The sequence below is a fragment of the Candoia aspera genome, chromosome 5 (assembly GCF_035149785.1).
Source record: "Candoia aspera isolate rCanAsp1 chromosome 5, rCanAsp1.hap2, whole genome shotgun sequence".
Lineage (NCBI taxonomy): Eukaryota > Metazoa > Chordata > Lepidosauria > Squamata > Boidae > Candoia > Candoia aspera.
The window spans coordinates 70,166,333-70,181,166 of NC_086157.1; the positions used below are offsets into that span (position 1 = coordinate 70,166,333).

Genomic DNA, 14,834 nt, shown 5'->3' on the forward strand with positions numbered 1-14,834 from the left:
TTCATACCAATTAAAAGTAGGAAAGCCTCTCAGGTAGACAAACTGTCATCAGAGAACAATTCTTTTTACATATATGCTTACAACAACACATTTTATCAGTCAGTGTGAAATGTACACCACTAATAAACTGCATGCCTAGATGGGAAATAACACAGCAGCCACATACCTTTACTTCAGTAATTGAGTATGCATACAAACTGATAAATAACCAACATGTTTGTAAAATGATAGGATGATAGCAGATATATACCTCAGACTGCAAATACCAGCAAACCATCAATAATACATACCAAAAGTCAAAAGTAACTTTAAAACCGGAACACATAACAATGTTACACAGATATTAAAATTACAGAATAGATACAAAGGAAAGAAGGGGAAAAATAAACACAAAAATACTAAAACTGTCATCAACAAATAAATATGTATCATTAAAAAATTGGTAATAGCTCCATAAGCACCATAACTGAAGACTGAAGAAATAACTGAAGACCAAGAAGAAATACATAACCCAATACAAAGACAACTCTATCTAAATTTAAAAGAACAAAAGGTTTTAAAAGTGCACATGCACACGCACACACACATACACAAAGCACACAATGATGAAACAATAACAATCCTTCTGGCCAGCAAAAGAGAAACCGTAGGTGTACCACACATGGACAGATTACAATAGACCTAAAAGCAGAAGAAATAATGATAAGTAGACCTGTGTTGTTTATTCATTCAGTCTCTTCTGACTCTTCGTGACTTCATGGACCAGCCCACGCCAGAGCTTCCTGTCGGTTGTCAACACCCCCAGCTCCCCCAGGGACGAGTCCGTCACCTCTAGAATATCATCCATCCACCTTGCCCTTGGTCGGCCCCTCTTCCTTTTGCCCTCCACTCTCCCTAGCATCAGTATCTTCTCCAGGGTGTCCTGTCTTCTCATTACGTGGCCAAAGTATTTCAGTTTTGCCTTTAATATCATTCCCTCAAGTGAGCAGTCTGGCTTTATTTCCTGGAGTATGGACTGGTTTGATCTTTTTGCAGTCCAAGGCACTCTCAGAGTTTTCCTCCAACACCACAGTTCCAAAGCATCTATTTTCCTTCTTTCAGCCTTCTTTATGGTCCAGCTCTCGCAGCCATATGTTACACTTGGTACCCTTACTAAAAAGGGACAGATCACAAAACAAGAATGAAAAGCAATTGACCTTTCCTGTGTTTTTGAGGTAGCCAAAAATACAAAACTGACATCTGCTCCAACCCCATCATATCAGATTTTAAGCTGACTGGCCCATCCTCACTGAGCAGAAAGAAAGCAACTGTGTATGGGAATATGGTTGTTGCCATACTCACCTAGATGAGAATTTGATAAAGGAAAGAGAAGAGTAAGAGAACAAGGTGACAGGAGAAAGACATAGACTGGAGAAGACTGCCAATAATAATGGCAGGTGGGTGAGAGTGAGGAAGAATGAAGAAGCTGGATGCTGTTGTTTGCATCCACGTTCTTATTAGGAAAATGTTGATTAATGGGAAAGAATAAGATGCTGGTGAAAAGGACAGATGAACTGAAAGGGGCATTGAAACACTGCTCACATAGGGACCTTTGTCTGAAATGCACAGTGAGGATACATCAAGCTGGTTATAGAAATGGAAGATAGAGAAGGTGAAAGATTCAAGTAAAACAAGTGATGTAAGCCATGGTATGAAGAAAGGTTGAGAAGCTGTTAAGATTGTGATAATATAATATGCAGGGGGAAAAAATCCTTGGAGGAAGTGTAATACGTCAAAGGCAAAAATAGGAAGATTGAACCATCTTTTTAAAACATATTTTAAATGATCTGGAATCAGGTCTGACTAGTTGAATAGCCAAGTTTGCTGATGTTCAGAATGCTAAATACAATAAGGGGCTGTGAAGAGCTCCAAAGGAACCTCTGCATATTAGGAGAGTGGGCATCAAAATGACAGATGTCATTCAACATAAATAAAGTGATGCACGTTGGTGCCAAAATCCTACCTACTCATAGAAATGATTGGGCTCAGAGCTGGCAATCACTCATGGGAAAAGAGATCTTGGAGTAATTGTAAACACTTGAATGAAGCTGTTGACACAGTGTGCATTCACTGTGGAAAAGGCCAAAAGCATGTTAGAGATAATAAGAAATAGTATTGAAAACAGAGATGCCAATAACATAATGCCCTTATGTAAATCAGTGGTGCAACAGCAACTGGAGTATTGTGTGCAGTTTGTTGCCACACCTCAAAAAGGATATAGTGCAGCTAAAGAAGGTTCAGAGGAGGACAACTAAAATGTTTAAGGGACTGGAGCAACTTCCCTGTGAGCAAAAGTTGTGACATTTGGGGCTTTGTAGTCTAGAAAGGAGGCAACTGAGAGGGAACATGAATTCAGGTGTACAAAATTATAGATGGCATGGATGAAGTGGACAAGCAGCACAGTTTGTGCAGTCCCACATTATGGGATGTGGTTGTACGTTGAAAAACCATGTGACTGCACTGCTTAGCGATGGCAGTCCCAGCAATCTCAGTTGCCATCAAGGACCATGAAGATCATTAAGTGAGTACCTCACATGACTGCGACTTCCAACTTCCTGCCAGCTTCCCCATTGACTTTGCTTGTGGGAAGCTGGCAGGGAAGATTGCAAATTAGGATCACATGACAATGGGGATGCTGTGGTGGCCTTATGTATGAGTTTCGGTCATAATTACCACTTGTTCAGTGCCATCATAAGTTTGAACAGTCACTGAATGAATGGTCATTAAATGAGGACCACCGTAGTTTTAACTTTGTCAAAATAGAAATCTATTTCCTCTGAAATACTCAGATTTAGAAATTATGTTTCTCATAACGTTGTTTATTATTTAACATACCCTTTTCATAAACTATTGAAAGTACATTTTTAATACATGTTTTTTATAATGTAGAAAGTTATATATTTCCCATGTTTAAAAAACCATGGGAACAAGAAACAAGAAGGGAACCAAAGTCTTTGTATTTCATAAATTAAGATATGAATTTTTAAAGAACTAGCTTCTCTATTTAAAGATATTGATTTTATTGACACTTTCTAGCAAATATACCCAGAAGTATAATATCCAAACTTCATGAATTTCAATTTTTTTTTCTAGCCTTGACTAATGCAAAAAGGGATTAGACATAGATCTGTATCATGCCCTCTTGTATTGAACTGTGAAATCTCAGAAGGCTATTGAAGAGATCTAATCTTCAACCAAACAATCTGATCTATTTCCTAAGGATAGGATTAGTAGCCTGTAGGTAAAGCAATTATATTTGCAAACACACTTCTGACATTTCCCTGGGCTATAAGTTTGAATATAGTTTTCTTCTATAATGGAAAAGTATATGACAAAATTGTGACAAGAATTTTGACAGTTGCCCTTTTAAGATAAAATGACACATATGCATCACTTGTATGGTTTGACATGAAAAAGAAAAGCTGTATCTTGCAGTGAGATTCTACAGCAAAGTTAAACCTGCAGGCAGGGATAGTTTGATTAGATGAAAACAGTCAAAACTACAAAAAAAAAGTTATACTTTCATAACAGTGTACAATATGAAGTTCTAAACAACTAGAAAAGTTATTTGTTCGTTTAACATATTCTCAACATTATGAAAATATGAAAATCATGATGAAACATTATGAAAATATGAATATAATTAAAATATTTGTAAAGCCCACACTGTAGCATTTTTAAAAATCACAATTATGACATAGTTTGATGCTGCTGTTTTTATTATACCTGTTTCAGCTTACCTATAAATAAAAATGTCTATTGTTTATAAATTAAAAAAATAGATTTTACCTCCATGAAATTTGGAACATAAGTAGGGAAAATCAAGATGAGGACCAAATTTATACAAACTGTCCAAATATCATTGGGTTATCACTTTTTAAAAAGAATTCATTCATAAAACATTTTTTTAAAAAAAATCAAGGTAATTCCAAGGTGTCCATTTTTTTTTTTAAATCCTCCCTCAATAGTTAATAGAGGAGAAATACCCATTTTATTAAAAGGACTGAGGAGTGATCTCCTGGTACTACTTGATAGTTATGGTCAGAACATAGCTATGGAGAAGTTTGTCCTCATAAAAATTGCACTTACACATAATTACAGTTGACATATATTTTCATGATAAACTGTTGAAAATAGGAGCTATTGAGTGGAAAGAGTAATAATAAAAAAAGAAAGAAAGAAAATGCCTTCTAGCATTTCTTCTTCAGGTTAATGTGGCGAATGGGCAGGTCAAGCAGGGGTAGTTCAGCACCTAACGATACCTGCACAAGTAACCTTGCCAACTTCAAAGGGCCTTACTCCTTTTGTATCTTAAGCTAAATTCCTACTATGCACACTGCTAATTAAGTAGACCAAATGGAAGAAAAGCATAATCTAACACATTTTAGAGCAAGAAGTGCTTTTATCTGAATTGTTATTTAGGGAAGACTCCCTGCTGGGCTCCATGTTTAAGCTAGGGCCTATTAATAGTTTGTTATCAGAGAGCTCCACAGGGGTTATAAGTGATACATAAAGACAAACCTATTCTATCTCTCCTTTTCCTGGAAAGCTACTGGCTGGTACACCACCACAATGGCTGATGAGTTGTCTTTTTTTAACAAAATCTTATGACAAATGGATTCAAGCTACATTTCAGATGTTCAAATATCTTGGTTGTGAACATCTGTCACATTTGAATGTAATGTGTCCTGGGTTATTGGCAGCTTGTTATAGTCCAAAATCGATTGCTGTCTAAAATATAAGAAACTAAGGTGTGTGTGTGTGTGTGTGTGTGTGTGCGCTTCATGTATCAAAGCATCCCCCAGAGAAATCACTTTTTCCATGTGTTCAGCCCAATGTTTGTGTACATTTAATTACGCTCTCTAAATATTTACGTAATACTAAATTTGCATTTGATTATATAATATAATATTGTAATATCCATAAATATATTTTTTTAATAGATCCTGTTAAGAATTTTGAATGAAAAGGCAGTTAATAATACTCAAGGTAAATAACAACAGTAGAGATGTGAGAGTCCTTCTGTATGTAGCTTAACCTTTCGATGTTTTATCATATGTTCATACTCAGATAATACCCCCAAAATACATAGTTACTTTGATTTTGCAGTTTTTCAGACTTACATATAAAGTATTGGGGTATTGCTTGAAATGACAGTTTTGTTGTTTTCTATTTATAAATCTCATCCTGTTTTTAGGTTGTCAGTCTAAAATCAAAACAGGTACTGTGCAATCCCAACAATTTGCATTGGACGTATGCTTTGCAAACAGATGAAAACAATACTATTACGTAAAAAGCTATGCTTTAAATTTTTAGTGGTCAGAGCTGCTTTGTAAATCTAGAATGAAATAAAGTGAAAAATAATGTGATTTGTACAATGGAGTGCTTCACATACAACAAAACAGTGATTTCTGGTTTGTTCAATCACAAATTTCTTAAGGTAATAGCTCTGAGTGCAAAGTACACAAAATTTGACCTACTCCCTCCCTTTGAGCTTTTATGCCCTTGTTCATTTTCTAGGAAATATGTTTTAATTTTCTTCTCTCATGAAATATAACGATTTCTGTTGAGGCTAGCAGTTTGCAACATAGCGATATTCTGTGCCACTCTTCTCATGTCTACGCATACACACACAGAGCACTGTTTTTATAGATATATAGAAAGAGAAATGCCTGTTATTGTTGGAAATATTGGATCCAGTTTATCAACTCATACATTCCAGGAAAAAAAAATACAGAAGATAAATGTTTCTGCATTTCCCAAGCATTTGTCGCATACTTGTCAAGTTGATGTGAAGCCATTTTGCTTCAGGAGTAGATGAAATATAAATCTTTAACTCAGCTGTTTCTCTCTTTTCAGGACAGATAATTTTTGTAGTGCAGTTCTACCAGGAAATATCAGCTCTCCTGCATAAGTTGTTGTGAGCCACCCAGAGTTGTGTCCTAAGATGGGCAACCATACAAATCTTTTAAATAAATACAATCACTAAAACAATATTGGGGGGTTGGGGACTTGCATTTATAAATGGCTATGTTTCAGGGGAAGGAAGAATAGTATAATTGTGACATCATCTCTATACATTTACAGTTTTCAACATTTTAGAGCTTATTCTGGTTTTAATTATTCCATTAATTTTAGACAATGATGATAAGGTGCCATTAAGTTGGTGTTAACTGTTAGAGACCACATAGATGAATTTTCTCTAGAATTATATTATTACCGATGCTCAAATGCTTTCATAACAATCCATTCACTATATTTCTGTCAGACTGCAGGCATGTTCCTGTAAACATGTGTCCCAGTTCTTTTGTTTGTTTCTTATTTAAACTGGCCTATTGAACAATATAGTCTAAAGCAGTCTATCACAGTCCCAGATTTAAAAGTGTTAGGTTGGGAAAAGCTGCTTTATGCTTATTCTTACTATAAGATTGGTAATTTTTTCTATATACAGCACAGAGCATGTGCACCATATCTAAATCTAACCAAGTTACTTTAGTACATCAGTCAGAAGACTCTGAAAGTATTTCTCTATGTCTGTCAATAAAATAGAATAATGAGGTAAATAACTCATTTCTTTCCTTTCATGTCACTCAAATTAATCGCCTGAGGCAACCACCTATTTTTGCATAATCACCAGTTTTATTTTAATATCTAAAACTCTCTGAAGACTTCTACAGTGATTGCTATATCTATGTGTTAAAATGAAAATTACAATAACCTTGTGTTACCTTGAAAAAACAACAAATATATTGTGGCAAAGTTTTCACAGAGGAGAATCCATTTTTAATCTTGCTGGCAGGAAAACCAATACATATCAATATGCAGTTGTGGTGATGGAAGAAAAAATGCTATGAAAATGGTAGATTGTGAAGATTCAGTTCTGTGTAGGAGCTGATGGCCATCAGTCTAATCATGTTAAAGACCAGATAGGACTTTAAAAATATCAGCAATTTATGGATTGTAACCAAAGTTCCATATGCAGTAGAATTTGAGTGGAAAGCATTTATTTCTCCCCCAGACTCTATGACACTGTGGATACTAACTCTATGTGTTACAGCTGACAGATGCCAGACCAAATTCAAGATACATCATTTGATATTTCATTATACTTTCAAAGTTACTAAAAGTCTAGGTAAGAGAATTGGAACATGTCAATTTGGAGACAATTAATGCATGGATTTCTGAGATTAGGTCTTCATTTTAGGGAGCTCACAAGTGGTGGATTGTTTGAAATGGATGTATGGTATTTTTGTTACACACCAATTTGAGTATACAATATTTAAAGCAATTGATGCATTCAGGAACACTAAAAAAACTACAGTCTTAGTTTAACAAGGAAATGACAAACATATTCAAGATAAGTAATAGATGATAGATAGATATAGATATATAGATATATAGATATAATGTGCCATCAAGTTGTTTTCAACTCCTAGTGACCAAATAAGTTTTCTCCATGACACTCTGTCCCTTACCTGGTCTTTCAGGTCTTCCAACATTGCATCCATTGCTACTGTAACTGAGTCCATCCACCTTGCTTCTGATCATCCTCCACTACTCTTTCCTTCTACCTTTCCCAGCATTAGACCCTTTTCCAGAGAGCTAGGTCTTGGCATAATGTGTCCAAAGTAGGATAATTTGAGTCTGTCATTTGTGCCTTGACTGAGAACTCAGGGTTGATTTGTTTGATGATTCATTGGTTTGTGGGTGTTTTTTTGTTTTTTTGTTTTGGCTGTCCACAGTACTCTCAGGCATCTTTTCCAATGCCAAAGTTGGAAAAGTTGGTCCAATGCCAACTGTCAATGCTCTTCCTATCCTGCTCCTTCAAAGTCCACTTTTCATTTCCACTGAGTGTAACAGAGTATACCATGGCTTGCATGATTCTGATCTTTGCAGGTATAGAGACATTACAGTATTTGAATATTTTTTCCAAGGCCTTCATGCTGCTCTGCTAAGTGCTAGGATATTTCTTGACTGTTGCTTCTTTACTGATGCTTGATCCTAAAAGGCAGAAGCTATCCACTACTTCAATACCTTCATTGCCAATTCTAAGGCTGGTTGTTTCACCGGTTGTCATTAGTTTGGTCTTCTTTATATTTAGTTTTAGTCTCATTTTTTACTGTGCTATTTGATTTTTAGTACTAGGACTTGCAGATTCTTTACATTTTCAGCTAAAAGGGTAGTGTCATCAGCATAGTACAGTTTTAAAACCACTCTTCTTCCAATCTAGCTTCCCTTAAATATATATTCAGTTTATAGGTTGAATAAATAAGGCAAGAGTATACAGCTTTGTTGAACTCCTTTGTCAACCTGGAACCAGTCTGTTTCACCATCTTCTGTCTGTACTATGGCTTCCTGACTTGTATATAAGTTTCTCATGAGGACAATAAGATGTTCTGGGATTCCCATTTTTCTGAGTGCATTCCAGAGTTTGATATGATCAACATAATCAAAGGACTTCCTATAATCAATGAAGCACATCATGATTTTTATTGGTATTCTTTAGCTTTCTAAATTATTCAGCATGCATCAGCAATAATGTCTCATGTTCCCCAATCATTTCTAAAGCCATCTTGAATATCTGGCATCTGTTTTGTAGGGCTCTAATCTGTGTTGGATGATCCTAAGCATTATTTTCTTAGCACCTAAAACTAGGTACAATAGTTTGCACATTCTTTCTCCTTATTTTGGTATTGGAATTAGATTGTCCTCTTCCAATCTGTTGGCTACTATGTTGTTTTCCAGATTTGCTGGAATAGCTTGGTTAGAACCTTGACTGATTCTTCTTCTGTTCCCTGACATATTTCAGTGGGTATTCCATCAGTTCCTATAACTTTCCAATTTGGTAATGAGTGGAGTGCTGATCTAACTTCATCTTCTAGGACTAGAAGTTCTTGTAAGTAAGGAACTTCTTCTAAAGTATCTTGGATGTTGACATCTCTACTGTACAGTGTTTCTGTAAACTCCTTCCACCTTAGTTTAATCTCTTTTGAATTGGTTACTATCTGCCCATTGGCATCTTTTAGCATACCAATTTGAACTTGGAACCTCCTTCTGACTTCAGAGATCTTTTGAAAGACTTCCTTATTTTTCCATGTCTGTTTCCAGGTTCCAGATGTTGTTGTAATACTGCTTGTTGTAATACATGTTCTGTCAATTTCAAATTGAACTTGATGATAAAACTCATCAACCTTCTCTACTTCTGCATTAGTGGGTGGAGCATGAACTTGAATGATTGTCATATTGAAGGGTTGTCCACAAAGTATAATTTATATTATTCGGTCATTGATTGCATTGTAGCAAAGACCGATTCTTGCTATACCCTTCCTAACTATAGAAGCAATATGTTTCTTCTTTGTTTTTCATATCCTGAGTAATAAACAGTGTTTATTGTTAACCCTAAGATATCAATTTGTAGTAATTTCATTCCATCTTTCACTGTCTTGAACTTTCCTGTATTCATGTTTCTTACATTTCATGTTCCTACTGTAATTCTATCTTTGCAGCTTCACATTTTCTTTTCATGTATGGCAATATCAGCAACTGGACATCCTGAAGGCTTTAATCTAGCCACATCATAAACACCATTAGTACTCCAAAAGATCCTTAGCTTTTCCTCAGTAGCATGTTGAGTGGCATTGACCTGAGGGCCCATCCACCAACACTATATCATCAATGATTTTATATTTTCTGTCCAAGTGGTTTTCTTGGTAAAAATGCAGGAGTGGTTTACTATTGCTGTCCTTTGCACAGTATGAATTGATTCCTTTGCCTTTGTCACTAAACTGATCATCTGCCTCCAGCATCTTCCTATATATCTGCTGCCAAATATAGGTGCCTGCTTGCTTTAGCTTCATGCCTTTGTTGACCCTGCTGGGAATATATATTCTTGACATACATCCCGGAGTTCTTCACTCATCCCTTCCAGGAACACACAAACACACACACACTCCTAATCAGTCAGACCAACAGGATTGGAGAGGTAATAGAATCTATTTTAAACTTCCAGAATTCTGTTTTTCTGGTCACATTGAAAGAGAAACACATGAATGATAGTGGTTCCAGATAGTGGAACTAAACATTTAGTTGCCCCTTGTCAAATTTAACAAATAAATAGATGAATGAGATATTATATATGCTTATTGACATTTGGATACAAGTTTGTGTAAGTATAAAGTTAATGTCATTGTTTTTGAACTGTCATGTCAAGTGATGTCTCTTATGTTATTAGGGGAATTAACATAACAATAAAAATGCACATTTTTATGCATGAAATCTCTCATAAGAAGTATTAATAATATTTATCAGTAATCTATTCATTTTGTAGTAAAGAAATTGTGTAACATAGAACTACAGGAAGAAAGGCAAGTAGAGTATGATTACTAGAGTTATGTGTACTTTTAAAATGTATTTATTTATTGTTCAAATTTATATCACCTCCCATCTCCCCCAAAAAGGGAGCAGAATTTGGAAGAAGTGCTCTGGACTTTTTATTAAAATGAAAACTCCCTGCTTTTCATTAAATGGCACCTGAATGCAACAGCACTTTTTGTCCAACTTACTCAGAAGCTGAAACAATGTTGGGTTGCTTTAATGAAGAGCAGAGAGGTGCTATACTCTAACAAGGTTCAAAGCACTTCTGCTAATTCATTTTCAAATGTAGCCAGCCATAATTATTTATTTAAACATTTATGTTTCTCTTTCCAGATATAGATATATGCACACACACATATGTATACATATACATACATACACAAACACACCTACACACACACACACACACATGCACCTGGATAGTATAGTGATTAGAGTACCACCCTTTGACATGGGAGACAGGTTCAAATCCTGGCTGAAACCTAAGTTAGCAATAGGGGTCTTTGGGCAAAGACCTCCTAATGCTTCACCTGCCTACTTCAGATATGTCAGTGACATGAATTAAGATAGTCATGCTAGCTCGGACATACAGTGCTGTAGCCTGGATTAACAAGGTCCACACCAGATGTTGGGGAACCAAGACAATCTGATGATAAGTGGGCAACTGGAATAAACCATCCATAGATGAGACAAGAGAACCTGGAATTGATGGAATGCCACTTCAACAGTAGACCTAAAGAGAGGGGATACAGTATATGAAATGTATGAGGGAACTCTGGATGGACAGAAAACCTATATCCACACTAACTGAAACAGCTAGTTAACCAATGCCTCACCATAATGAAGAGGGAGCTGCTCTCACAACTTGATATAGACCAACTACACATTACATCCCAGACTCAAAAAGACCCGGAAGAACAACTGGAGGTACAGCCAACACCTGAAGCTGGAACTTCACTGACACCCACTCCATTACAGAGCCAAGCAGCTGATATGAGGCATAAGATTATGGGTAAACTAGCTGCAGTCAACCCTCAAAATCAATTACCAAAGCTCAGATAGTATGCTGGAAGATGCCAATAGAGCTCTCACGACAATCCCTACTACCACCATAACTCAAACAAATGAATTGGTATACATTAATCCTGGAGATGCTTGGCTACCTAATAAAGAATAGCAGTACATACCCCCACCCCCTACAAAACAAGGTTGGACACTAAGATCAAGGAAACTCAAACAGAAGATAGGCAGGTGATGGAACTACAGAAGGATGTGGAGATTAAGGATAAGACTCAGCTACTGAAAAAATACAAGGGCCTGCCTCCATCTGAAGCCCTAGAGACTGCTAAACAAAGGGTCACAAGGCCAAGGAGATACACTAGAGCAGCAGAGGCCAAGAAGATAAATGCCCTGTTCTCCAAAGGACCATCCAAGGTATACTCCCAACTGCAGTGCAACAATACAGTAACAGCAGAGCCACCAGCAGCAGAAACTGAATAGTACTGGAGGATCATATGGGAAAAAAAGAAAGCACATAACACCAGTGCAAATTGGTTGTAGGCCCTGAGAACAGACAATAGCAACCTCCCAGAACAGAAGCCAGTCACCATCACAGTAGCAGACATCCAACAGCAGGTCAAGAACATGAAGAGTTGGACAGTCCCTAGCCCGGACATGATCCACACCTGCTGGCTAAAGAAACTAACAGCAGTGCATGAAAGCCTAGCAGCACAGATGAACCAACTGCTAGCAGCAGGCTCCCACCCAGATTGGCTAACAAAAGGAAGAACAGTGCTGATCATGAAAGAACCCCATAAGGGAACAGCACCGTCAAACTACTGGTCAATAACCTGCCTCCCCACAACATGGAATGTCCTATCAGGCATCATAGCTGCCAAACTACAGGACTATATGGCCCAGTGCATGAGCACGGCTCAGAAGGGCATTGGGAACAACACCAGAGGCTCAAAACACCAGTTGCTCAAAGATAGAGCAGTTACCCGAAACTCAAGGTCTTCACAGACCAATTTGAGGACAGCCTAGATTGACTATAGGAAAGCCTATGACTCAATGTCATACACATGGATCTATGAATGCCTGGCGCTGTACAAAGTAAAAAGGACACTAAGGACCGTCCTGAAGAACTGAATGGGACTGAGGAAGACAACACTGGAAGTCAAATCGAGCAGCTCACACAAGTGCCCATCAAGTGCCACATATACCAAGGTGATGCACTGTCCCCGCTGCTGTTCTGCATAGGCTTGAATACCCTTAGCCAGACAATCACAAGTACTGGATATGGGTACAAGTTCAAGAGTGGAACTACCATTAGACACTTCCTCTACATGGATGACATCATGCTGTATGCTAAGAGTGAACAAAACATTGACTTGGTGATCCACCTATCACAAATCTATAGTGAGGACATTAGGATGTCCTTCAGTCTGGAGAATTGTGGCCAGATGGTAGTCAGGAGAGGGGAGGTAGTTAGGAATGCCTGGGGTGGAACTACCAGTGGACCGTATAGTAGACATACAGACCAGGTACAAATACCTTGGTATCCCATAGTCACATGGGAATCACGATAGGGAGGCAAGGAAGATAGCAACATCCAAGTACCCCCAAAGGATAAGACAGGTCCGAAAGAGCCAGCTCAATGGGAAAAACAAGATTGACACCATCAACACATATGCCCTACCAGTCATCAGATACCCCAAGTCCAACAACCGTGGACTGTACACCATATAGAAAGTGGGTGGGCAGGATCTGGTTAGTGTCAAGCCACTGTCCTGAATAAGAACCAGAGCATCCAGGAGTACATCAATAAGATGGCATCCAAAGATGAGCTGCTGAGGGAATGTCTCATGCAGCAGCAAACATGGTATGAAGATCAAGCAGAAGAAGTGTCATGGCAAGACAAGACCCTGCATGGGACGTGCCATCAACAGATAGCTGAGTGGCTGACACTGGGCAATCTTACCAGCGGCTGGAAAGGGCTGGACTAAAAGACAGCACTGAGGCACTGATTATAGCAGCACCAGAACAGGCACTAAGCACCAGATCCATGGAAGCAGGAGTCTACCACACTAGACAGGACCCAAGGTGCAGACTGTGCAGAGATGCCTCAGAGACAGTCCAACACATAGTGGCAGGGTGTAAGATGCCAACAGGAACAGCATACACTGAATGGCACAACCAAGTAGCTGGCATTGTGTACAGAAACATCTGTACAGTGTATGGGCTAGACCCTCCCAAGTCCAGATAGGAGATTCCACCAAAGGTTGTGGAGAATGACAGGGCTAAGATCCTGTGGGATTTCCAGATCCATACATACAGGCAGGTACTGGCCAATTAAGCAGACATCATGGTAGTAAACAAGGACCAGAAGACAGCAGTTGTGATAGATGCAGTGCAGCAGTGTCAAGTGACAGTAACCTCAGGAAGAAGGAGTATGACAAGCTGGAAAAGTACCAGGGCCTGAAAGAGTAACTCGAGAGGATGTGGAAAGTGAAGGTCAAAGTGGTCCTAGTGTGACTCCTAAGCTGAGAGAGTGGCTCAAACAGATCCAGGAACATCAGAGCTCTCTGTCCAGAAGAGTGCAATGCAGCTAAGATACTGCACAGAACCTTCAAACTCCCAGGCTTCTGGTAGAGGACCTGAGGTTAAGGAAGACACATACCACCCATAGGGGTGAGAACCCATATATATATACCTGAATTATATTCCTTGCTTGTCCTTAATAACATCTAATATTGCAATGAGAAGTGATAAATAATATCTGTTTCATTTTTTAAAAAAATAAATGCATAAATGTCACTGTGTGAGAAGCAAAAGAATGCTATCACAGTCATATTCATCTTACCCACCAGGCCTCATCAATTTAGAATTATAAACAGAATCCTATCTTTACAAAGCAGAACAGGTATTGTTCTTATGAGGTGATGGCAGCCCACCACTTGGCAGTCCCATTGGGTGATAAATGTCCTAAGGCCCCAAAGTTGACGACACATTTTTCATCATTAATCCAGCATGTTGTGAATTGGTACACTCACATTGATTTCAACTAGGGGGTATCATGTGCTGTTAAAAAGGTGATGACTTGCTAAAAATGAAGGACTGAAACTAATCAAATATATTAGAGCCTTTGCTGGTAGCTTGCTTAAATAGCTGTGGGGTACTAATATAGCAAGACTTTTGGCAGGAATATTTCAGTTTTGTATGGGAATGTCACATTTAACAGTTATTAAGTGAAACACTAAAGTAGAAATACCATTTCAGCTTCCTTTGCAGCTTTTAAAAAAATACAAATTCAGATATTAAATTCCTGTAAACTAAATATAATGCTCACTCTGTCAAAGAGGATAATTTGAAGTGATTTACAAAGGAATTACTTGTAAAAATATTACTGGATTGTTTAATTT

At 37.8% G+C, this 14,834-nt stretch overlaps 1 protein-coding gene across 1 annotated transcript in view; it reads left to right on the forward strand.

The window, feature by feature from the left end:
- Positions 1-14,834, forward strand: part of ROBO2 (roundabout guidance receptor 2) — an 894,470-nt gene that overhangs the window by 567,140 nt on the left and 312,496 nt on the right. The gene's annotated exons all lie outside the window — the stretch shown is intronic.